General features: G+C 42.0%; 1 protein-coding gene and 1 long non-coding RNA gene across 2 annotated transcripts in view; one reads left to right on the forward strand and one right to left on the reverse strand.

Moving 5' to 3' along the window:
• Positions 1-7,429, forward strand: part of RAB3B (RAB3B, member RAS oncogene family) — a 68,204-nt gene extending 60,775 nt beyond the window's left edge. Inside the window, exon 6 of the mRNA XM_070259979.1 lies at positions 2,584-7,429. The gene's annotated coding sequence lies outside the window, so the exon portion shown is untranslated. The remainder of the gene's footprint in view (positions 1-2,583) is intronic.
• Positions 7,430-11,865: 4,436 nt separating this feature from the next.
• LOC111770776 (uncharacterized) lies at positions 11,866-24,740 on the reverse strand. The gene is made up of 3 exons (XR_002804181.2): positions 24,606-24,740; positions 21,082-21,217; positions 11,866-13,480 (listed from the first exon to the last, which is right to left on the reverse strand). It is a non-coding gene; the product is annotated as an uncharacterized lncRNA (long non-coding RNA).
• Positions 24,741-25,167: the final 427 nt, after the last annotated feature.

The following is a 25,167-nucleotide window of genomic DNA, read 5'->3' on the forward strand; positions in this document are numbered from 1 at the left end:
ATATTAGATATGGAATGGAGCTAAGAGAAAATCTTGTCCAGCCTCCTCATTTTGCAAAAAGAAAGCTTGAGGACCAGGAAGGGAGAGGAAATTTCCTAAGGTCACCTTAAGTGCTGGGGCCATTTGTGACAGAGCCAGGACTAGGTCTTGGATCACCTCTAGGAACAAATTCGTCTGTTCTATATCTACTACTGGCCTGGCACTATTAAACATTCGATAAATATGGATGAAAACAAATGATCCCTGCCTGCCATGGAAGTGTGTTTATAAGATAGTATCATCCCAATTTGGCAGGCAAGAAAAAGTAGCCTTGGAAAAGTTAACATGCATAAGTCATCCACTAGGATCATTTGAACCAACCTCTGTCTGACTCATGCTTTTTCAGTTTTCCTCTTCATATTGTTTCTCAGGTGAAGAGTATATAGGATGGTAGTAGTGACAGACTCCCAAGGATTCTCAGAGTTAATTTGATAACCTCAGTTGGGACATTGGTTTCACGATTGCTTTGTGACTGCAACCTTGTAATGTCCACAGGATTATATGAACATCCTCCAGACCTCACTCTCCAACTCACACCACCTGCTCCTGCCCCAAAGCTCCTTGCTTGGGCATCAAGTTTCCTAGGGTGTTTTAAGGGATGTTTGTTTGCCAACAGTTTAGGATAAGGGGAAGGAATTACAGCAATCAGTATCCTCGGATCTCATCAATTTCAGATTCCCCATCCCGAACCTGCACTTGATTACCTGCCAGAGCTGGAGCCTGTGACTGGGAATGCATGCAAGAGATGGCCCATGAGATACAAATACTGTTAAGTGATGTTTTTGAAGCCCTATATCCCTTATTTGAAGTAGGCAAAATTCAAATTCATTCATTCAACAAGGTAGTGTCTAGTATGTGCCAGGACACAATTGGTGGCAAATGAGACACAGTCCTTGCTTTGATAAAGCTTATAGTCTAGTAGCTTGTGATTTAGTCAGATATTATAAAGTAATCACCCAAATATAATTACAAAGTGCTCTGAAGGAAAGCTACATCTTTCTATGAGAACACATAACTGAGAAACCTGAGTTGCCTTTGTGGAGCTGTCTCAGGGTCCTGGGAAGACTCCACTGCCCCCTAACACCTTCACTACGCACTGGCCATTGCTTTACATTCCTGAATTAAGCTTTAATCTTTTAGTTCAAAGCTTTGATGGTTGATCAAACATAAATCCTCCAAAAAGAGTAAGGGTGAGAGAAAGAATATCTGTACCTGTGAAACATCTTTAGACTGCCTGCTTCAGAGTTAATTGTTGTCCTCTGGGGGATGTAACAAACCACTGCAAAACTCAGTGACTTAAAGCTGCAAACATTTATTATATCTCATGATTCTGCGGGTTGAGTGGGTAGTTCTGGCTGAGGCTGGATGGTTTAAAATGGCTTCATTCACATGTCTGGGGGCCCAGTTGAGATGAGTGGAGTGGTTGAGGCCTCTCTCCATGTGGTCTCATCCTCCAGAAGCTTTCGCAGACTTGTTCATGTGGTGGTGAAAGTTTTCCCAGCAGCAAGAGAAGGCAAGCTCCAACGCAGAAGCACTTTTCCAGCCTCTGTTTGCTAACGTCCCACTGACTAACGCAAGTCACATGGCCACACCCAATTTTAAGGGGTGGAGAAATAGATGCCATCTCCTGATGGGAGGAACTGTAAAATATTGTGGCCATTTTTTCAATCTACCAAAAGAAGCAATCCTAAGTCATCTGAAACTAAGTTTGGTAAATTTCCCTGGGTCTCAAAACCTGGTTCTGAAGATATTCCCAAAGACAAATGTCAAAATGGTTTAGAGCAGGGCAGTCTCATCATTTGTTTAGTTGTCCAAAGGGTCTACTTTGGAGGAATCAAGATATATCTAGATGGAGATGTTTTGATGCTTAATAGTCCATTTGGTTACTTCTTCGCTACTTCTTGGGGGCTGAGTCTGGCTTTTCGTTCCATGAGGTTCACCATAGTAATAGTTGTGATTCCCTCCTGAAGTTCTTGGTCAGAAACCCAGCAGCAAGATTAACTAAATATAGAAAAGATGGCTCACAGAACACTTGAGTCCTCTGCTCTAGCTGTTCTCTCTTCCTTGGAGACCTCATCTAGTCTTGAGGCTTTAGATGCCAAGTCTTTGGTCATGACATGCATACCCTAGTGCCTACTAGAAATCTCCATGTCTCAGACTTAACATGTCCACATTGGAACTCTTGATTCTGTCCCAAATTTATTTCAACTCCAGTCTTCACAGAAACCTAGGTGTCATTCTTTTTTTTTTTTTTTTTAAGATTGGCACCTGAGCTAACATCTGTTGCCAATCCTTTTTTTTCTTCTTTTTCTTCTACCCAAAGCTCCCCGGTACATAGTTGTATATTCTAGTTGTAGGTCCTTCTAGTTCTGCCATGTGGGATGCTGAGTCAGCATGGCCTGATGAGTGGTGCTAGGTCCATGCCCAGGATCTGAACCAGCAAAACCCTGGGCCGCAAAGCGGAACGTGTGAACTTAACCACTCCACCACAGGGCCAGCTCCTAGGTGTCATTCTTAATTTCTTATTTTTCTCTCTTTTTTTAGGTCTACATCTAATCCAGCAGCAAGTCCTATGATTCTACTTCAAAAATATATCTCAAGTCTGCCCACTTTTCTCCATTTCCGTTGCCTTGACCTTGGCCCAGGCCACCACTGTTTCTACCCTACAGGGCTACACAGAGCTCCTAACCAGTTTCCCTACTCCGCACTTGCTCCCCTACAGTCCATCCTCCACACAATAGCAATCTTTTTTTTTTTTTAAAGATTTTATTTTTTTCCTTTTTCTCCCCAAAGCCCCCCGGTACATAGTTGTATATTCTTCATTGTGGGTCCTTCTAGTTGTGGCATGTGGGACGCTGCCTCAGCATGGTTTGATGAGCGGTGCCATGTCCGTGCCCAGGATTCGAACCCACGAAACACTGGGCTGCCTGCAGCGGAGCGTGCGAACTTAACCACTCGGCCACGGGGCAAGCCCCACACAATAGCAATCTTTTAAAAATATAAATGAATGAACAGCTCAGTAACACTGAGGTTTACTTCAATACCACACATGAAAAGAATCCAGAGACTTCCATTATTCTTAATTATTATTTTATTTTTTCTGTTTCTAGCCCTGAATCTGACCCTAACTTGCTGTAGGATCTCTGGCAAATCATTTCCTGTAACAGCCAGCTGTCACATTTCCCCACGTTTCTTCAGGAAATAGCAACCTCTTCTTTTGTAGTACTACTACCACTTCCAACCCAGGTGATTCCAGTGAAGACTGTTGGTAAAGGGGGCTTGTGATCAAGTGGGGCCAATCAGAATCCTTCCCTAGGATTTTTCTTTTTTGGGTTGCCACCTGACCTAACATCTGTTGCCAGTCTCTCTTTTTTCTTCTTCTTCTTCTTCCCAAAGTCCCCCATAACATAGCTGTATATTCTAGTTGTGGGTGCCTCTGGTTGTACTGTGTGGGACACCGCCTCAGCGTGGCCTGATGAGCAGTGCCATGTCCGAGCCCAGGATCCGAACTGGAGAAACCCCAGGCCGCTGAAGCGGAGCGCGGGAACTTAACCTCTCAGCTGTGGGGTTGGCCCAGGATTTTTTTTTTTAACTACAGCTATTTTCTTTCCTTTTGAGTAGCAAATATGTGAGGATGTGTGCTCTAAAACTGTGATGGCTTATCCTCAAGCCAGGTGTAGAATGCTGATCTGTAGTAAGAGAAAACAAGTCCACCATGCAGAGAGAAGCAGAGAGGCAAGATGAGGGGGTGTGTCCTGTGGCTTTCCCGACCCGGGTTCTGGCTTCTTGAGGTTTGGCTGGTCACCTCTTCCTTTGATTCTGCCAGATACCTCAGTATTTGTTTCTAATAAAGCCCTTATTCAGTTTTGCTCATTGGGGTTAGGTTCTTATCACTTGCAACCAAAAATGTCTTCTTCCCTCTTTGGTTCTCAATTTTCTTACTGCTTCAAAGTGCAGTAATTCTAATTTTTAAACCAAGTCTTTCAGAACATCCTGCTTCATGGACTTTCTGATCAAGGCTTTGTATAATCTGGGACAAAGCCTACTCTCTTCACCATTCTCACACCTTGTACCTGAATGCATGAGGAAGAGGGATTTCGTAAGGTGAGAAGCAGTTCTCCAGGAATGCTGATGACAGCACAAGCAAAGTTTCCTATGATTAGGTCACTGGTCCACACAGGGTCTGGCTTCCCAGCTACTCAGAAGCTAGACAAAACAGCTAACACCACTGCAGCGATTTCTCCACATCTGTTCCTATTTCTCTGCCAACTTGGCAACACCCACCATCTTAAGAGAATACCATTGATTAGACTGAGTTGTGTGGCATTTGCTTTTGCCTGTTTCTGTCCTATCATTTTGAAGTGGTCAAATATCAAATACCCAAATAGGAGGTCTCTGGGAGTCATCAATAAAAGAAAAGTTTCCTTTGCTTGGTATAAAATCAAGTCATAGAAATACTAATGTCAGGCAAAGTAAATCAGCAAGTCCCTGAGGGGTGTGATTAGGATTCCCAGCTCCCTTGAGATTCTAATGCATCTCTGCATGGGGTTTACCAATGGACTGGGATAAAGATAATAGGCTGTGCAAACTTGGTTAAATCACTCCCTATCTCTGGGCTTCAGGAGCTTAGATCAGATGGTTTCTGCAGCTCTCTTGACAGTAATGCTCTGTGATTTTATGCCCATTTTCTGTAAGAGCTGTAAGAGGCAAACAGGATTTTAGCAGGAATCCCTTCACTATGAAAGCCTCCTTTCTTCTTGGGTACAATGAAAACCGCCAAGTCTGTGTGATCCCCTCATCACTAAGCCAGGCTGGAGGCCCTGCTTTCTGAGGCTGCCAGAAAGCATCTTAGCAATTAAGTGCATCTGGATGGTCCATGACTGCCTGGCCCAGGCCAGAGGTTCCTAATGGGGAACAAGAGGAAGAGGATAAACAAAAATGAGGATACTGGTTGAGAAGGGAACACAGACCCATGTGTTTGAGAAGAGAGACCAGGCAGCCATGTTTAAGAGCCAGAAACATATTCCGCTTCAAGGATGACTTAATTTATAGAGCACTAAGCATGTGCCAGGCTCAACCGGGCAAGATCTTTCTGAGGACAACCTCTGCCATGCAGCTGGAAGCCTTGAAACTAAAGGGCTGAGAGATTTGCACGTGCTGAACTATCTTCCAATCCCTACAAGCATCAGACCACAGGATGAGGACTGAGAAGATAGTATGGCGTGCTTAAGAGCGTAGGGCTTGAAGTCCAACAGATCCGAGTTCAATTCTTGTTTCTTCATCGCTAGCTAGTTGTCTGACTTTGAGCAAATTACTCTCAGATCCTCAGTTACTTCATTTATATACAGAAAAATAATATTTACCTCAAGAGGTTGTTGAGAAGAATAAATGTGAGAACAGGTGTGAAGCCCTTAGTGCAGTGCCTGACACACAATAGGTCTTGAACATGAGGTGTTGACTCTTGTACTATGGAAGGGCATCCCAATCAGGCAGAACCAGGGAGGCAAATCCAATCCAAGATGTTTGTAAAGGCACTAAGAACAGAGACTGCAGAGACCCAGGGTAAACACCATGAGCAAAAGAGCAATAGAAAGGGGGGTTGTAAGTAGGAGATGGAGCCTGGACTTGGAAAGTGGATCAAGGTAGAATCTTGTCAGGAACAAGGGAGGAGAGTCCAGGAAAATGGCCTTGAATGGCTCTGTTGCCTGAACTTACTGGACTGGCTGCTGCCAGACACCTGACGGAATGATACTTCATGTACTTCCTCCTTCTCCCCAGAAACTAGCCTCCAAGAGTGAGGGATAAGCCAAAAATGAGGGTTTAGAGTGTTCTGGAGCCTTTCTTAGAGGTGCCCTCCAATGCTCAGAAAACCAGGATTCCGGAGACCTGTGTTTGAGTCCTGCCTCTCTAACATACTAACTGTGTGACCTTGGACAAGCATATGTTCATTTATAAAATGAGATTAATAATCTTGTCTACTTCACAAAATAGTTCTGAGAGTCAAATAAAAGAGCATTTTAGAAATTGTGGGATGTTGTGGACATATAAGACGGAGCCATTGTGAGGGGCTGGGGTAGGCGGCATTCAGCCTAAAGTGAAAGTGAGCATACCCCTCCTGGAGCCATTTCCAAGGGTCCCTCCTCTCTCCACCTCCTCTCCACACTCCCCTGACGTTTTGATCCCAGGAACCTAACCTCACATGGAAATATCAGGGCCAACATGCCTTACACCCAGAGATTTAGTTGCCTTCAGAGAAATTTTGGAGGCTAAGAGCAGCCAAAGAGAATCATCCAGTGCATGCTGGGACTGGAAGAACAGAGCAGGGAGCTGTGATGGGATTGGAGCCCAGGAGGTGCAGACAGTAGAATCCATATGCACTATGATTAGAATACCATAAAAAAGGTCATCCATCATATGTTTGGCGCATCACAGTTCCCAAAGCACTTTCTCATCGAAGTCCCAATGATCTTTGACACAACCCTGTGCTATGGGTTTTATTATGCCCAGTACTCAGAGGAGGAAAACTGAGGCCTGCATCAGTGAAGCAACCAGGCCAAGACTACACAGAGAAGGTAACAAAAGGCTTGGTTGGTCTCAGAACAAAGTAGGGTCTGCCCCCAAGAGTGGGCAGTCCTCATCCTGAACTTTGCCTACCGGGGGTCGGGGAGAGCTGAAGAGAAAAGTATCGGTTGGGTCTACATCTGGCTTATTCTCTGCTTGTGGGAGAGAAAGGAGACAAACACCTCCCCCACACCCTCAATAAAATTAAACTTTGGAGCAGGGTTGAGCACCAGAGGCCTTCTTCATATCACGGGGCCAGGGGCAGATGGTCTCTGCAGTCACACACAGAAATGTCACCTTACTCAATTTGCACACCATCTTCAATTCCCCCAATTTCTAATTTATTCAACCAGGGATAGAGCTGGTCTCATGCCAGCCTAGAAGATGTACCATAACAGGCTGAGCAGAATGCCTGAGGAGGCGCAATTAGGAAAAATTAGAATTAGGCCTCTATAGGACTGAGCAGAGAGAGGAAGAATAACCCTCATGTCTCTCCCCATCAGAGTCCAGCTAAGCAGATGTTTTCATGCTTTTTTATTCTTCTATATTCTTTTTATTCTTCTGTATACTGACACCTCTTCTCAGTGACATATGAAATAGAAAATGTCATGTAGTGTTGTAGTTTGTATAAATATAAAGAGATATATGGGTGTATAAGGGTATACACAGTAATGAAAGGAAAGATCTCATTTGTGAATATCTGTGGTGTCTCTTTGTTCTGTGTTGATATGTGTTATTGCTACAAACTGGCTTTTCTTAATGTGGTCCCTATCCTTATTGAAGTGCCAATGATGGTATGTGCATTAAAGTTTGTCTGAACGATGCCTCATTTACGGAGTGACTCTTCCCTGAGTTTGTGCTAAGAACTTCGGGAGGAGACTGCTGCCTTCTGAAATGTTAGGAACTGAGAAAACAGGTCCAGCACCAATGCAACAAAAGCCACAATACAAGGCAATAGTTCATGAATGACTCAGAAAAGGGGGGAGATCAGAGTGGACTATAACAGTCAGGGAAGGCTAGGTGAATGAGGGAGGATGGGGGCTGCAGGAGGTCACGGACAGCCATCCAGCTTGAACTTCTGGATACCCTCTGGGTCCTACTCCTGTGCTGGGTGACATAGAGGATGCAGAGAATCACAAGGAGCAGTGTGCGCCTCCAAGCAACTTAACTCAGCATTAACTCCCAATGGAGGGTTAGGATACCCTGCTGGACAGCCTGTGAGGAGTGAGGCTGCTGAGCTGGAGAGAAAGTGCTTAGCCCACAGGAAAATGAATCAAAATGCGGACAGAATTGGCAGTTCTGGGAAGGGGCAGAACCCACTCCCCACCACCCAAAAGTATAACAAGTCTAAGCAGGTAGCGTATTTAGTCCAGTTTTTCACCCATCCCCACAGCGTGGTGGGGAAGCTTCCCCTTTGTTTAACCTGGTTAACTCCTGCTCAGCTGTCGGGACTCAGGCATGGAGACCCTGGTGGCCAGAGAAGATGCAGAGCTTTGAAAACGCAGAGCAGAGGTGATAAAAGTGTCAGATATTGCATTCTGTCAGGATTCTTTTGATTATGAGTAACATATACCCACTTTTAATGATCACAAGAAAAAGGAAAAAGGAAGAGGTCATGATGGGAGGGGAATTTGTTAGCTCATGTTACTGTAAAGTCCAGGGATGGATCTTGCTTCGGAGTCAGCTGGAACCAGGTGATTAAATTATATTATCAGGATTCTCTTTATCTCTCAGTTTCACTCTCCTCTAGGTTGGCTTCATTCTAAGGCCGCTCCAAGCTTATCCCACCAATGCAGACATCTGCACAGAAAGACAGTGCCTTTGCTTCAAAAGTTTTGGCCAAAGTCCAGAGTCATGTGCTTGTTCCAGGATCAGTCATCAAGCTAGGAGGTGAGGTGTTCTGATTGGCTAAGCCTGGATCTTGTGCCAGTCTCTGGATTTGGAGGGTGGGGTCAGTCCCACTCAAACCAGATGAACTACAAGTGGGAGAGGAGTGTTTGCCCCAAAGGAAACTTAGGGTGCTGTTTCCAGAAAAGAGAATGGGTGCTGGCCAGGCAAAAACGCCAGCTTTTCCCAGGAGATACAGAATCAGATCATTCCACAAAAGACTTCCAAAAACTGAACAGAGGAGAGCTAAAATGATTTCTACCTCCAGGATGTGGGGGTGAAAGGAACAAAGTGGGCAGGAATTCGGGGGCAGACCTGAGGCAGCCAGCTGAGTACAGAGCAGGCAGGGTCAGTATATACGATTGACTAGGCCGTGTCCTGCCAAGGGGAGCAGTGGGGGCTTATTGGGGGTTGAAATCCAGCCTAGCCTCCAAGTGCCAAGCTTTGTGTCCTGGCGTGGAGCTGTCTCCACCGAGAGGAAGGGTTCTTTTGTGCAATTCACACAAAGGTGCTATCTGCTCACTAAGCCATGAGCAGCATCCTCCCGAGGGGGCACCTGTCTCCAATTTGCACCTAGGTGCTGTAGTGGGTTGAATTGTGTCCCCTAAAAGATATATTAGAGTCCTGATCCCTAGTACCTGTGAATGTGAGCCTATTTGGAAACAGGGTCTTCGCAGATGTAATCAAGTTAGGATGAGGCTATCCTGGATTAAGGTGCGGAGACTGGTGTCTTTATAAGAGAAAGTAGAGGGAGATTGGGACACGGATACAGAAGAGATGCAAGGAAGAAGGCTAGGTGATGATGGAGGCAGAGATTGGAGTGATGCAACTACAAGCCAAGGAATATAAAGGATTGCTGGCAGCCACCAGAAGCTAGGAGACAGGCATGAAACAGATTCTTCTTCAAAGTCTTTAGAAGGAACCAACTCTGCCAACATCTTGATTTTGGACTTCCAGCCTCCAGAGCTGTAAGAGAATAAATTTCCGTTGTTTTAAGCCCCCCAGTCTGTGGTACTTAGTTATGGCACCCTTAGGAAATGAATACAGACGCTATATGGACCAGCAGCAGCCCTGAGAGTGTTTCTCCTCTACCCTGTGTCCTAGTAGAAGATACAGAAAACCCAGGTGCTCAAGAGGTCCTAGCAGAAGTATTTGGGCTTCCTCATGGGTACTACCACCTAGAATTAGCCTGGAAGTGCCTGCTACCTCCACCTTCACCCAGGAAGTAAACAATATTTTCAAACTATAGTAGTTCATAGAGCGAAGGCTGCCAATAAAACGAGCAGCAACCTCTCCTTGGTTTGAGAAGAGGACTGGGGTACACTTTGGATCTGAGCCTCTGCATAGGCTGTTCTTTCTACTCCTGTCTCCCGAGCTCAGTGAGGTGCCTCCTATGGAAAAGCACGTCCCCCTTTATTTTCCTTTGCCGTATTGTAATTTTCTGGTTACTTGTGGGAGTAGATTGTCCAATGATACAGAACACATTTTTCTGTGAAATAAACATATTTTTCTTTGAAATAAACCAGGCAAGAGGCAGGCAAATGTGCATAAGGAGTCTGGAGACCTACTTAAATAAAGGAAATGAGACTCCAATAGTTTCACTAACAAGATTCAGAATTATTGAAATGTGTTGAGGTAAACCAGGGTGGCTCTGAACACAGGCCGGTGACAGGGAAGGGCTGTGAGTCCCTGGAATGTCATTCCTCAGAGAAGTGTGCCCTGACTCTATCTCACCCCCTCATCTTGTTTTATTTTCTTCATTGCATTAATCATCATGAAATTATTTTATTTCTTTAATAAAAGTTTCATGATAGCAGGGACCTCGCCTGTTTTGTTCACTGCTGTACCCTCAGAGCTTTGCACAAGTTACTTTAGCTCTGTTTTACTTAAAGCCTCTGTTATGAACCTCTCATTTGTGCTTGCTATCTTCCAGGCAGTATTCAAAGCCCTTTACATATACATTAATTTAATCCTCACAACAACTTTGCAAGATAGTCTCTATTATTATCCTTACGAGATAGATATGTACTATTATTCTCCCCATTCTTATAGATGAAGAAACAGAGAGGATATTTCACTTGCCCAGGGCCACATAGTTAATAAATCCAGAGTGGGGATTGAAAACCCAGAGTCCCTGCCTTTAACCACGACACTGTACTGGCTCCAAATATAAATCCTTTTCGAATGAATAAAATCACTGAGAGAATGAAAAGAGATGGACCAAGTGGACTGGCTCAAAAATCAAGACAAGTATTGAAGGGGAATCGTGGTTTGAGGTCTGTGACGCAGCCCTCCTGGAATTTGCGTCTGTTTTATCCTCCTGTGGGCGGGCTTGTGCTTGGGGAACGGCCGTGAGGGTCAGTTTATGAAGCAGTAAGGAGCAAGGTACTTCTTGGCTGAGTGTAGCCCTGGGATGAGGTGCTGTGTTCCCTCACATCCTTAAGAGCCTCTGAAGCCTGATCAGGGATTTGCCCGAGTGGCAAGAGCCCAGACTGGTACTGTAGCCCCAGCCCCCATCACATCACAGGGGACACACCCAAAGCAACCCACTCCAGCAGTAACAGAAACAGAGGAGAGATCTCTCTCAAATGCCCATGTTTCAACCCTCTCTGGCTTTGGCAGCTGTACCAGTGCTTTATGGGACACTACTGGGGCATTTTTTAAGAAATAAAATGGTAAGGGACCGAGCCAGTTTGTCTTTGGCACCACCAAAGAATAAGTTCTTGGAGGTCAGGGAAGTGGGTTTTCTTTCTTTCTCAATCCTCAGAACCCCCACAGGTTCCAGCACATTAAGGATGTCCAATAGCCATTTGTTGAATGAAGAGAATTGAATGCTCATTCTGAACAGGTGGGATGATGCCCGGACAAGGCAGCTGCTGGTATCTTAGATCTTTAGCTGAAGGGTGGTGGTGGTGATGGTGTTTTGGAAGGGCACTGAGAGGTGGGAGAAATCACCGTCAAGCTAGTTCTGGAGGGGGCCATGAAGGAGACGGTTTGTTCAGATGCTCACAAGTTTAAAGCCCTTCATGGCCAAAGGTCTTATTTAAATTCTTTCCTAAAACTTCTGTGGTCTGCTTAAGTTGGAGAACTTTTTTTCCCCGTTTTTCTTCAAGGATACTTTGGCTGTATTATTTAGAGTCCACTATCAGGTACCTATGGGAGGCTGTTTTTCCAAGCTGCCAGCTTTTGCAAGAGCTGCCTGGATCACAGTTGTGCCTAATGAAAGGGAGGCCTCTACACCTTCCTTAATGTTATGTTTCTGCTTTTCATAGTGGATATATAGGATGCCTGTGAACCAGCTGGTGATTGTCTAAATTAAATACTTGCATTGTCTATGCATGACTCAATAAACCGACTCTTTAAAAGAACAGCTAAAAATATAGGTATGTATATATATTTTTTTACTCATCACATAAGCAGATTTCTTTACATTATATTGAGAATATGATTCTAGAACTACTTCTGCTCCACAAACCTGCTCATCTTCAGCACATTAGATCTGCATGGGTATCCTCGGCTGCTAGGATCAGGTCACCCCTCTCTAGCTTCCTTCATCTGCTCCCCTTTACAAAGAGCACCGCTCTTACAGGTGACCAGCGTCTTCACGCTGCCTTAGAGCCTGTTCTGCCTTCCCCCAACGTCAACGTGACCACACTCTTAGATACTACTAGATAATAAGTGCTAATAAACTATTTTCCCGTTGAGATGATCTGAAAAATAATGACTTAATATGTCATTTCCCCAGGGGGAACTAATATCAAATAAGAGTCTTCATGAGCTGCAGTCCCTAATGGTAGACTCTTGGGCGCTGTGGCAGGCTAGCAGAGTACACAGGAAATACAAGAAAAAACTAACGTATATATGGAAACAAAATTTTTGCCACAGAAAGCATTTACAGATCAGTTGGGAAAAGATGGACTCTTCAATAATTGGTTATCTATATGGAAAAAATTAAAACTGATCCCTATCTTAAACGATGCACAAACATCAGTTCCAGGTAGATTTAAGACTTAAATATGAAAGACCCAAAGCTTATAGTATAATGTAAACCAAAGGAACTTTTAGAAGACAAAATAAGAAATATCTTTATGACCTCAGGGTAGAGAAAGATTTCTTAAAGGGGAACCAAAAGTGCAAACCATGAAAAATAGTATAAATTCAATTATATTAAAATTAACAACAACTGTGCACCAAAAGATCCATATTATGAGTGAAAAAAGCAAGGCACTAAAGGAAAGAAGATGTTTACAACATATGTAACTGACAAAAGAAAGGCAGAAAAACTCAGTAGAAATATTTCTATTTCTACTCGTTTTTCAATGAGCAAAAGAAAAAAAATCATCGTATGTATGGCCCATAAGCATGTGAAAATATGTTCAACTTTGTTAGAAACAAAGAAATGAAAATTAAAACCAAAAGATACTGTTTCCCACCTACCAGACTGACAAAATTAGAAAGTTTGATAATACCAAGTGTTGGTGAGATTGTGGAGCAACAGAAACCCTCATTTAGTGCTAATTGGAGTGTGAATTACGGTGACTTTGGAAAATAGTTTGGTGTTATCTATTAAAGTTTAACTCACACTATCCTACTACCCAGAAATTGCACACTTACATGCATTCTTGCATTTGTGCACCAAGATATAGATAAGAATGTCCACAGCAGCATTGTCTATAAAAACAAAAATCTGGAAACAGTCCAAATGTCTATCAACTGTAGAATGGATAAATATAATGCGGTAGATGCATGCAATGGGATATTATACAGAACTGAACATAAATGAACTACATCTACACACGAGTTACTCTAATGAGTAAACAAAAAAGGCAAGTCACAGAAGAATACAAACTGTATGATTCCACTTTTGTAAACTTAGGCAAAACTAAGCAATGTATCTTGGCTGGATATCTTCAGTTTGTCCCTCCAGATTCACTCTTCACGCTTTAATTCCAGGAGGCTGAGCTGTGTCGATGAAAAATAATCAATAACCATTCTGTAGATGAGAGAGAGATAAGGCGAGTTTTACTCAAGCGCAGGTGAGGATTATAACCTGGGAAGGCAGTTTCAACAAAGTAAGGAAGACTTCTGGAGAAGCGTGGATTTCAGTACAGCCTTATACCTTTTCAGAACGAAAAACATACTTAAACATGCCCAGGATACATATTCATCCAAGTTTCAAAGAGGTATTTAGTTGCAAATTAGCAGGTCAACATGACCCTGATGTTGGGAAAGGGACTAATTAGGGAGTTCCCGATAGGGCGTTACCTAACCGGTGTAGGAGGGGAGGGTATGCATTCTTATTTTGAAAGAGTGCCTTCTTTACGTTAATGGTTAAAGCCCATATACCATGTATGTTTGATAGGCCATAAATCTGGCTTCTTTAGTTCAAGCCAAATCAGTTTTGAACAAGAATAGTTACCCCATATACCTCAACCATATATCTCAATGTGTGAAAATTGCTTGTCAGCTGCATGAACTGAATCAAAGTGTTCTTTTGACTTCTGGCTTTTGGTTAGGTTTGGCTGATGGTCAGCACCAGTGGAAGACTGGGGAACTAGAGGAGAGTGGGGTTGGGTATTTACTCTTTGGTACTCTCACTGGGGGTTGCTGTGGGCTAGTTGAATTCCCTCAACTGATGGTCTTGGCTCCTATCAGGTGGCCTTCTCCCCACAGCCCACTGTTTCTGACTTCCGGTAACCACTCCCTCCTTTCCCCTTTAAGCCTAGGATGGAAAGCACTGTTGCCAGGCTTAAGACAATACCCATTGTGTTCTTACTACACCACGCCTGCACCTTAGTAAATTGTTCCTTTCATAAACTCTCCTCAAATTATCCTAATTTGAGTGGGCCATCTCTTCCCGCAGGGCCCTGACTGATACAATATTGTTTAGGGATACACAGACACTGTGGTAAAACGTATAAAGAAAAGTAAAGGAATTATTAACACAAAATTCAGGATAGTAATTACTTCTGTGGGGGAGGGAAATGATATAAAAAAGTCACATGAGGGACTCATTATGTACTGGTAATATTCTATTTCTAAAGCGAGGCTGTTTGTAGATGTGTATTTGCTTTATGATTATTCTTTATATGGTCCCATATGTTGTAGATAACCTTTCGTATGCATGATATATCTTACAACAAAAATAAAATATAATAAACTCCCACTAGAATGAAAGGTTGTGAGGGCAGAGATTTTTCTCGTTTCTTTGCTAGAATGGTGTTGACACATAGTAAGTACTAAATAAATGCGTGTTGAACAATTGACCAAATGGATATCTAACTGTGGCCCAGGTCCACCCCATCCGTGATATGGAGTCAAGGAATCTTCACTCAGGCTTTTTTTTTTAATTCTAAATTCTACTGCACAAGCCAGAAAGAGCTTCCTCGTTACAAGCGCCACAGACTGTGTCTCTTTCTCTCTCTTCTTGGCGGTTACCACCACACACTCTGCATTTGGGGTACTCTGCCACTCCTTCACCCCATCCCTCTCTCAGTCCAGCTGCAGAATTAGATGCTCTCTCTCTTCCTTTTTCTTCTTCCTCAGACAGCAAGCTCAGAGTCATGTTGTTTAGAGGATTTTATTACCAATGATTTTGGGGAAATAGAAAAGGAATGAAAGACAGGAAGTATTTACAAAGGTCTTGGTTGCCAGACTCTGGTTTGCCTTCCTTGTAGGACATCAGGTTAGATTTTAGCCCTTCTCTTTTAACTATCTTCCTTTGGCCTTGGTCATTACAACTTCTTACTCTGGGTTGATCCTTGAAGAAATAAGCTTGGTGGAATGACTGTAAATAACTTTTTCTCTGAGGACCTCCAGGGAGGGTCCTTCCCCATTCCAGGAATGAGTCATTTGAAGCATTGTTTAACATACCCCAGACTGCCTTCTCCAAGGTTCTTTTTTAACATCTGTCCAGATCCTGATGGTAGGTAATGGGATAGTTAAGAACAGGCAGATCAAGATAAGAAAAACAAAACTATAAATAAGCATTTTCCAAATTGTTTCCTACAGAATACTAGTCTTGTAAGAATATGCATTGACTGAAAAAAAAAGTTGGACGGGGCGGGGGGGGGGGGGTCCCATGGTCAAGTAAGTTTGGGAAATGCTGCATATTATATTGTCCTCTTGGAGAATCAAAACACATGTTAGCAAATTAAAGACCCCGAGAATCAGCTTTACTTTGTTTAACCCTGTGTTTCTCCAGTGTGTTTGACCATTGAACAACTTCTTTTCTGGACCTCCATTAATATTCGGCTGAAGTTCCACTAACTACACTTTGGGGAAATTCTACTCTCATTAGAAAGTAGAACAGGCTCTATTTTAGTTTGCTGGGGCTGCTGTAACCAAAATATGACAGACTAGGTGACTTAAAGAACAGAAACTTATTTTCTTACAGTTCTGGAGGCTAGAAGTCCAAGATCAAGGTGATGGCAAGTTTTGTTTTCCCTGACACCTCTCTCCGTGGCTTGTAGATGGCCAGTGTGTTCTCACATGGCCTTTCTGTTGCACGCATCCCTGGCACCTCTCTCCTTATAAGGACACGAGTCATATTGAATTAGGACCCTACCCTTATGACCTCATTTAACCTTAATTATCTCCTTTAAGGCCCTATCTCCAAATACAGTTACATTGAGAGTTGGGGCTTTAACATATGAATTTTGGGTGGACACAATTCAGTTCATAATAGTGTCATACCTTTTTTAATTTTTATTTTTTTGGTGTGGAAGATTGGCCCTGAGCTAACATCTGTTACCAAACTTCCTCTTTTTGCTTGAGGAAGATTGCTGCTGAGTTAACATCTGTGGCAGTCTTCCTCTATTTTGTATGTGGGACACCACCACAGCATGGCTTGATGAACTGTGTATAGGTCTGTGCCGGAGAGCCAAACCTGTGAACCCTGGGCTGGCAAAGCAGAGTACGTGCACTTTGCCACTACACCACCTGGCAGCCAGATAGTGTCATATCTTTATCCTTTCCCTTTCTTCTCATGTTTACACCATTCATCACATAAGTAAGATCATATTCTCCAGGCCTCAGTGGGGCAAGAAAATCAAGAATTTGGATTAGCAGGCCATGATTCAATTGTACACATATTGAGTACCTACTTGGTGCAAAGTATTTTCCTAGGTACTGCAGGAGATACAAAGATGTTGGTGACAAAGGCCAGGTCTGGCTTTCAGGGAACTAAGACCCTTGTTCTCCCTAAAACAGATTGTTTTGTCTGCCACCATACTTTTCCTATTCTTTGACAGAAACTCTAGGTCAAAACACTTGGACTATTATATTAGTTTTCAGTACAAATATCACATGGGCTTCTTAGTTTCACGTAGACTAGATGCTCACAACACAGTACAGCTTTGGAATCAGCTATAAGATTTGTGATCGCAACCCTCTTGGTTCACTGATATAAAATGGATGCCCTTCTGGAAAATAAACTTGGAAAGACCTTATTTTTCATGGAAATCATTCCATTCAATCTTAAAGCAGTGTTTGAAGGAAGCGCAGATGGACAAGCAAGGAATGACGGAGGTTATTTTTCTCAGAATGGGGAGGAGAGAGGCATACAACTGAGATAGCCAAGGAGGGCTTCTGAGGTGGTGCATGTGATGAGCCAGCATGGGAGGGGGATAGTTTGAGCTAAATCTTGATGGATGGGAAGAATTTGAATAGGAAAAAGCTGGAAAAAAGGCATTTCAGGTTGAGGAACTAGCCAAGGTGAGGAGATGGAAGCTAGCATGTTGTTTGGGGTAGTGAGCAGAAAGGAATCATCTGGCAGGAGCAGATAGTATTATACATTGGTTGTGCAGCAGATCATGAGAGCCTGAAACTTAGGGCTAACTGAGGTCGATTCTCGAGAAGCAGGAAAAGCTCAGTCCCGGGGTCAAGGACAGAGTGGCAAACGTCAAACCAATTTTAACTATCAAGTTCATCTGTTAAGGGCTTAGTGCAGTGTTCCTCAAAGTGTGGGCCTAAGAAGCTGTATTTCTGATTTTTAAACTATCTCCCTAGTTGTTTCTTAAGTCCTCTAAAGTTTGAGACCTATTCGTTTGTTTAGTGTCGAGGGGGCCAGACTCAAGAGCAATGCCCTGAGTACTAGGCTTCTCATACTAACTTAAAAAAAAGAAATAGTGGATAGTGGTCCCACCTTCAGCACTATGTAGACAACATTTGTTAAGCCCTCACTATGAGCCAGCCAACCTTAACTCATTTAGCTCTCACGATTCTTTTATGTCTATGAGACAGGTTCTCTTAGCCTCATTTTACATATGAGGAAATCGAGGGACATTGAGAATATGTAACTTGCTCAATGTCTCACAGCATTACAGCCAGGATTTGAATCCAGCTAATCTGACTCCACAGCCTCCACTGTGCTAGGCTGCCAATTTACTGTAATTGCTTGACGTTAGTTCATCCGTTTAAGAAATATTTACTAAGCACCCAGTGTGTGCCAGGCTTTGTGAATAAATAATAAAAGTAATCAATAAAACAGCATGGTAATTTTCTCATCTTCATGACAGCAGGAAATTGAAATAAAACTCAGGGAATAATTTCCTAGGAGTATTGAGTCATTCATTCACTCAACAAATATCACTGAGCACTTACTGTGTGCTACATATTATTGTATTAACTAAGGATAAGAATATGAATCAGGATTCTAAAACTCTGTTCCTGACTAATGTAGCTTGACAGGGGAGAGAGACATATAAATGATTAAATCTAACATCAGATCGAGTTAAAGACATGCCATACAGATGACCAAAGTACTGGGGGTGCCCAAAGGAAGAAAAGGTCCAACTGTGTTGTCATGAGTAGCAGGATTTCCCTCTTTTGTATGGCTGAATAATATTCTTTTGTATATATATATATGTGTGTGTGTGTGTATATATATGCATATAAGTGTGTGTATATATGTGTATGTGATATGTATATCACATTTGCTTTATCCATTCATCCGTTGAGGGACACTTGGATGGTTTCCATGCCTTGACTACTGTAAATAACGCTACAGTGAATGTGAAGGTGCAGATATTTTTTCAAGTTAGTGTTTTCATTTCCTTTGGATAAATACCCAGAAGTGAAATTGCTGGATTACATGGTAGTTCTATTTTTAATTTTTTGAGGAACCTCCATACTGTTTTCCATAGTGACAGCATCGATTTATATTCCTACCAACAGTACACAGGGTTCCTTTTTCTCCTCATCCTTGCCAACACTTGTTATTTCTTGTCTTCTCAGTAATAGCCATTTGACATGTGTGGGGTGATATCTCATTGTGGTTTTGATTTGCATTTCCCCGCTCATTAGTGATGTTGAACACTTCTTCATGTGTATGCCTTCTTTGGAATAATGTCTATTCAGATCCTCCGCATATTTTTTTATTGGAATAGTTGGGGTATTTTGCTGTTGAGTCATGTAAGTTCTTTATATATTTTGGTTACTAACCCTCTATTAGATAAATGATTTGTCAATATTTTCTCCCATTCTGTAGCTTGCTTATTCATTTTGTTGATGGTTTCCTTTGCTGTGCAGAAGCTTTTTAGTTTGATGTAGTCCCACTCATTTATTTTTGCTTTTGTTGCTTTTGCTTTTGGTGTCAAGTCCAAAAAATCATTGCCAAGAACAATGCCCAAGAGCTTACTTGTTATGTTTTTCTCTAGGAGTTTTATGGCTTCAGGTCTTAAGTTCAATACATTTTGAGCTGTTTTTTGTGTATGGTATAAGATAGGGGTCCAGTTTAATTCTTTTCTTTTTTTTGAGGAAGATTAACCCTGAGCTAACTGCTGCCAATACTCCTCTTTTTGCTGAAGAAGACTGGCCCTGAGCTAACATCTATGCCCATCTTCCTCTGCTTTATATGTGGGACGCCTACCACAGCATGGCTTTTGCCAAGCGGTGCCATGTCCACACCCAGGATACGAACCAGCGAACCCTGGGCCACCGAGAAGCAGAACGTGCGAATTTAACTGCTGTGCCACCAGGCTGGCCCCAGTTTAATTCTTTTGGATGTGACTGTCCAGTTTTCCCAACACCATTTATTGAAGAGACTATCCTTTCACCATTGTATATTCTTAGCCTCTTTGTTATAAATTAATTGACCATACAGATGGTCCCCAACTTACAATATTTTGATTTGAGATTTTTCGAGTTTATGGTGGTGTGAAAGCCATATGCATTCAGTGGAAACCGTACTTTGAATTTTGAATTTTGACCTTTTCTTGGGCTAGCTATATGCAGTCTGATCCTCTCTCGTGGTACAGGGAGTGGCAGCGAACTGCAGCTCCCAGGCAGCCATGCAATCACGAGGGTAAACAACCAGTACACATTCCACCATTCTGTACCCATTTGACCATTCTATTTTTCACTTTCAGTATAGTATTCAATCAATTACATGAGATATTCAACACTTTATTATAAAATAGGCTTTGTGTTAGATGATTTTGCCCAACTGAAGGCTAACATAAGTGTTCTGAGCACATTTAAGGTAGGCTAGGCTAAGCTATGATGTTTGGTAGGTTAGGTGTATTGAATGCATTTTTGAGTCATGATATTTTCAATTTACAATGAGTTTATCAGGATATAACCCCTTTGTAAGTTGAGGAAGATCTGTATATGTGTGGGTTTATTTCTGGACTCTCTATTCTATTCCATTGATCTAAGTCCTTTTTTTGCCAAAATCATATTGTTTTGATTACTGTAGCTTTGTAATATAGTTTGAAATGAGAAAGTGTGATGCCTCCAGATTTGTTCTCTCTCAAGATTGTTTTGGCTATTCTGGGTCTTTTGTGGTTCCATACAAATTTTAGGATTGTTCTATTTCTGTGAAAAATGCCATTGGAATTTTGATAGGGATTGCATCAAATCTTTAGATTGCTTTGGGTAGTACGGATATTTTAACAATATTGATTCTCCCAATCCATGAGCACAGAATATCTTTCCATTTATTTGTGTCTTCTTCAGTGTCTTATAGTTTTCAGTGTACAGATCTTTTACCTTCATGGTTAAATTTATTCCTAGGCATTTTATTCTTTTGATGTAATTGTGTATGGGATTGTTTTCTTAATTTCTTTTTTGATAGTTTATTTTTAGTGTATAGAAATGCAACTGATTTTTGTATATTGATTTTGTATCCTGCAGGTTTACTGAATTTGTTTAGCAGTTCTAACAGTTTTCTGGTGGAGTCTTTAGGGTTTTCACTATATAAAATCCGGTCATCTGCAAATAGAGACAGTTTTATTTCTTCCTTTCTGGTTTGGATGCCTTTAATTTCTTTTTCTTGCCTGATTGCTTGGGCTAGGACTTCCAATATTTTGTTTAATTCTTACAGCAACTCTACAGAGTACACGTTATTTGTCCCATTTTACAGATGAGGAAACTGAAACCCAGAACAGTCAAGTGACTTACTCAAGATCACCCAGGTAGTAAGATCCAAAATAGGAACCTGGGTCCATGTTATTCCTAAAACAATGCATTTTATTGCCTCTTCATCCCAACTGTTCCTCAAAATTGTGCTCAGATTAGCAATAATATCTCTTAAACCCTTTCATTTCTCTCCATTCCACTGCCATTGCTTCAACTTACAACATCAACACTTACCTCACCAAAGGAGCGTAGTGGTGAAGACCAAAGACTCTGAAAACAGACTGTGTGGATTTGAATTCTTGCTCAGCCCCTCACTAGCTGCGTGACTTTGGGAAGATCACTTCATCCCTCAATGGCTCCGATTCCATATCTGTAAAGGAGGGATACTTCATAGAGTTGCTGTGAGCATTAAATGAGTTAATGTATGCAAACTGTTGAGAATTCCTGGAACATGATAAGTGTTAGCTACCAACATTATTACTTGTTTCTTTCTATACCAGTTAGAGTCCTGGCAGGAAATAGATGGCACACTCAAAATAGAGAATTTCTGGTATGTTTAATAAAGGAACTGTTTACAAAATGTGTTCAGGCTTTAGGGAGACCAACACGGGATATTAAGTTCCCCTGGTGCTAGCAACAGTGGGAATCACTACTAGCCGAGGACATGAAAGGATAAGGGGAGGGAGTGACTACCAGAATCTGAAGAGGGCAGTTGTATGGAGGGTGCGGCCTCATAAGAGGGAAGAATCCTCACAAGGTGACTCAGTAGGGAGGGAGGCAGCTGGATCTCTCTGTCCTCCTGACCCCTGATCTCCTGCTGCTATGTCCCAGTGCTGGACCCAACCAGAAGCCAGAGAGCCCACATAGATCAAACTTCTGGGACATAGAACAAGTGGAGTAGGGTAGGGGGGTATCTGGAGAGGTAAACAGAAAATATCTAGCACACTTTCCATCTAGTCTTGCCTTCCTCTAATCTCTATCTTGCAGCCAGAATGATCTTTCTTTTTTTTATTTGTATATATATATATTTTTTTTCCTGAGGAAGATTAGCCCTGAGCTAACATCTGCCGCCAATCCTCCTCTGTTTGTTGAGGAAGACTGGCTCTGAGCTAACATCTGTGTCCCTCTTCCTCTATTTTACGTGGGACGCCTGCCACAGCATGGCTTGACAAATGGCGCATAGGTCCGCACCTGGGATCCAAACTGGCAAACCCTGGGCTGCCGAAGTGGAATGTGTGCACTTAACCGCTGCACCACTGGGCTGTGCCCCAGAATGATCTTTCTGAAGCATGGGTCTGATCTTGTCTTGCCTCACCTTGATGTCCTGTGGTGGCTCCACATTGCCCTCAGATAAAGTCCATTCTCAACATAAAACACAGGGCCTACTGATTTATCTCCATCTTACCCCTCCAGTTTTAACTATTGCCATTCTCCTCTCAACCTATACTGTCGAGCTGTATGTAACTACTTTCAAAGCTACAAGAGTATAACTTTCTCTCCTCGACCCTTTGCATGTCCTGGAACTCAGCCTGGAGTGATCTTTCCTCTTTCATTCTCCTTCTCTTGGCTAATGCTTATTCATCCTTTGTTTATACATAGAAATGAAGGGGCTTCTCTTATCCAGTGAGATTTCCGGGGAATCTAAGCTCTGTTTCTATAACAATGCTTTCCTGAGTCCTAAAAGTAGTGGCACTTTGAGATCAGTATTTGATCGTACCTTCATCTTTTCAGTGGACTTCGTGATTTTCTTGAGATTCTAATTATAATAAGTACATAGCCTATAAGATCATGCCTGAAGGTAATGTGAGTTGAGTTTTTAATGAGCTTATCAAAATGTACCTTCAAAGTGATCCTCTGAGAACAACTGAAGCCTAATCTACATCCTGAGAACCCTGGGATGCTAAGATAAACTTCTAGGAGTCCTATTTTCATGGGGACCCAATGAGTTTCTTGGGAGAAATGATAAGTAGGTCTTTTGGAGCAAAGAGTGTAGACAAAAACTGCCTCTGGTCTCTGGACTGAGGAAGGAGAAGAAAAATGAAGCATTTCTCTCATTACTGTACTGTCACCTCCTCTGTACCAGATACCACATTTTCTCCAAGTGGAAGTAAAATTCACATTATTAAAGAATGTCTTTTGAAAGCTCCTTTGTCCGACTCTCTCTTTTTGAAAAACAAAAACAAACAAACAAACAAAAAAAACAAAGGCTGTCAAGATGGAGGAACATGAGCGGTGGCTTAAAGGGAGATAGGATCTGTTCTGTCAAGACTCAGATGGAAAGGCTACTTCTTGCCCCTTGCGTCCAAAATTCCTGTTGAAGAAAACATACATTCCTATGTCTCTAGCTCCACCTTGTGGTTGAATAAGAAATCACCTATTCTAGAATCGACAGGTGAATTCCATAAAGCCATCAGCATCTTTATGCTTGCCAACAGTTCTTGAGCCCATCCTTCAAGCCAGGCTCTGTCATAAGTGCTCTTCAAGAATTATGGCATTTAATCCTCACAACAACCCTATGAAGGATGTATTTTATGGATGAGAAAAACCAAGGTTAAGACAGTTTACCAGAATTTAGGACTTGTCCCTGATCATACAAGTGGCAGAGTCAGGACTTGAACCAGGCTCTTCTAGGCCTTTCATTTCTTTCACAACTGTTTGTGTATACACTAATGCACACATCTATCACATATATTTTTCTTCCGCTTTACAACACACAAGTACCTCTATCATCTTATTTAATCTTCCACTGGAGGGATTTGCATTTTCAAGGCAGTCCATAAGTGGATGACCCAAAGAAATAAATTAATGTTTAAATTACAGGTATTAGATTAGGGCATCAGACCCTAGGAGGAACTATTGTTGGTGAGAAAATGGTGAAATGGAAAAGCTGTGAGTTTTGCAATAGGACCTAAATTTGAATTCCTGCTCTGCCACTTAGTACCTGTGTGTTCTTGAGCAAGATACTTAATGTCACTGGCCTCAATTCCCTTATTTGCTGTATTAGGAACCAGTGGACTCAGAGAATACCAATTTTTGTAAACCAAACTCTGTCTTATTTTTCATACAAACTAATTTCTAAAAGTTAATAACACATCAGTAAGACCAAAGTGTTCTGTTGGAATCTAACGATTAATTTTTAGTAGATGGAAGAATGACCCACATCATGAGTTAAGATGTTAACGTGCTCAGGGGATCTTTGGGAATGAAACTTTGAAGAATACCCACGTGATAGGGAGGATAGTGGCCCCCCAAACATGTCCAAATCTTAATCCCTGGAATCTGGGAAGATGCTACGATGCATGGCAAAGGGGAATTAAGGTTGCAGAAGGGATTAAGGTGGCTAATCAACTGAACCTAAAATAGGGCTATTATCTTGGATTATCCAGCTAGACCCAACTTAATCACAAGAGTTCCTATAAGTGGAAGAGAGAGTCAGAAGATGTACTTATAGAAGAAAGGCAGAGAGACATGCACTGTTACTTGCTTTGAAGATAGAGAAAGGGAGAGGCAAGCCAAAGAATGTAAGCCACATCTAGAAGCTGGAAAGGGCAAGGAAATGGATTCTCTTCTAGAGCCTTTAGAAAGGAACGCAACCCTCCTGACCCCTTAGTTTTAGCCCAGCGAGACCTGTGTCAGACTTCTATCCTACAGAACTGTAAGATAATATATTTGTGTTGTGTAAGCCGCTGTTTGTGGTAATTTGTTACAGCAGCAATAGAAAACAAATACAACACCAGGAGTGTGTCCAGACTCATTACCTGTTTCCTATGGTGGTGTGGAAAAGGCACTGGACTTGGAACCTGAAGAACTGGCGTCCCAATTCTGCTATTAACTTGCTGTGTGACTTCCAGTAAATCAGTTCCTCTCTGAACGTGTTTATCATGTGGCAGCACCTACCTCACAGAGTTGTTATGTAGAACAAACAAGATAATGAATGTGTACGTGCTACATAAATTGTAAAGCATTCTACACACATAAGGAATTATTATTTACAGTGCCTAATGCATAGTTGGTATGCAAGAAATATTTGCCAAGTGAGATTAATTATTTTTTGACAGTCCTTGGGACGTGGAAATGTAATTTAAAAATGTATGCTAAGTACTTTGGGAAGAAAAAGATCATATATGGTACCTGCTTCTAAGCTGATTACAGCATAATTATGGAGATAACATATTCATGAGAAGATTTAAACAAGAACTTGAAATTTATATAAGACAATAGTACCAGAGAAGTCCCAAGATTATACATGATTAAGTGTCAAAAAAGTGATACAAAAAATATGTATCCTGAGTTCAGATGTGGAATGAATGATGAGCGTGG

Source organism: Equus caballus, chromosome 2 (assembly GCF_041296265.1).
Source record: "Equus caballus isolate H_3958 breed thoroughbred chromosome 2, TB-T2T, whole genome shotgun sequence".
Lineage (NCBI taxonomy): Eukaryota > Metazoa > Chordata > Mammalia > Perissodactyla > Equidae > Equus > Equus caballus.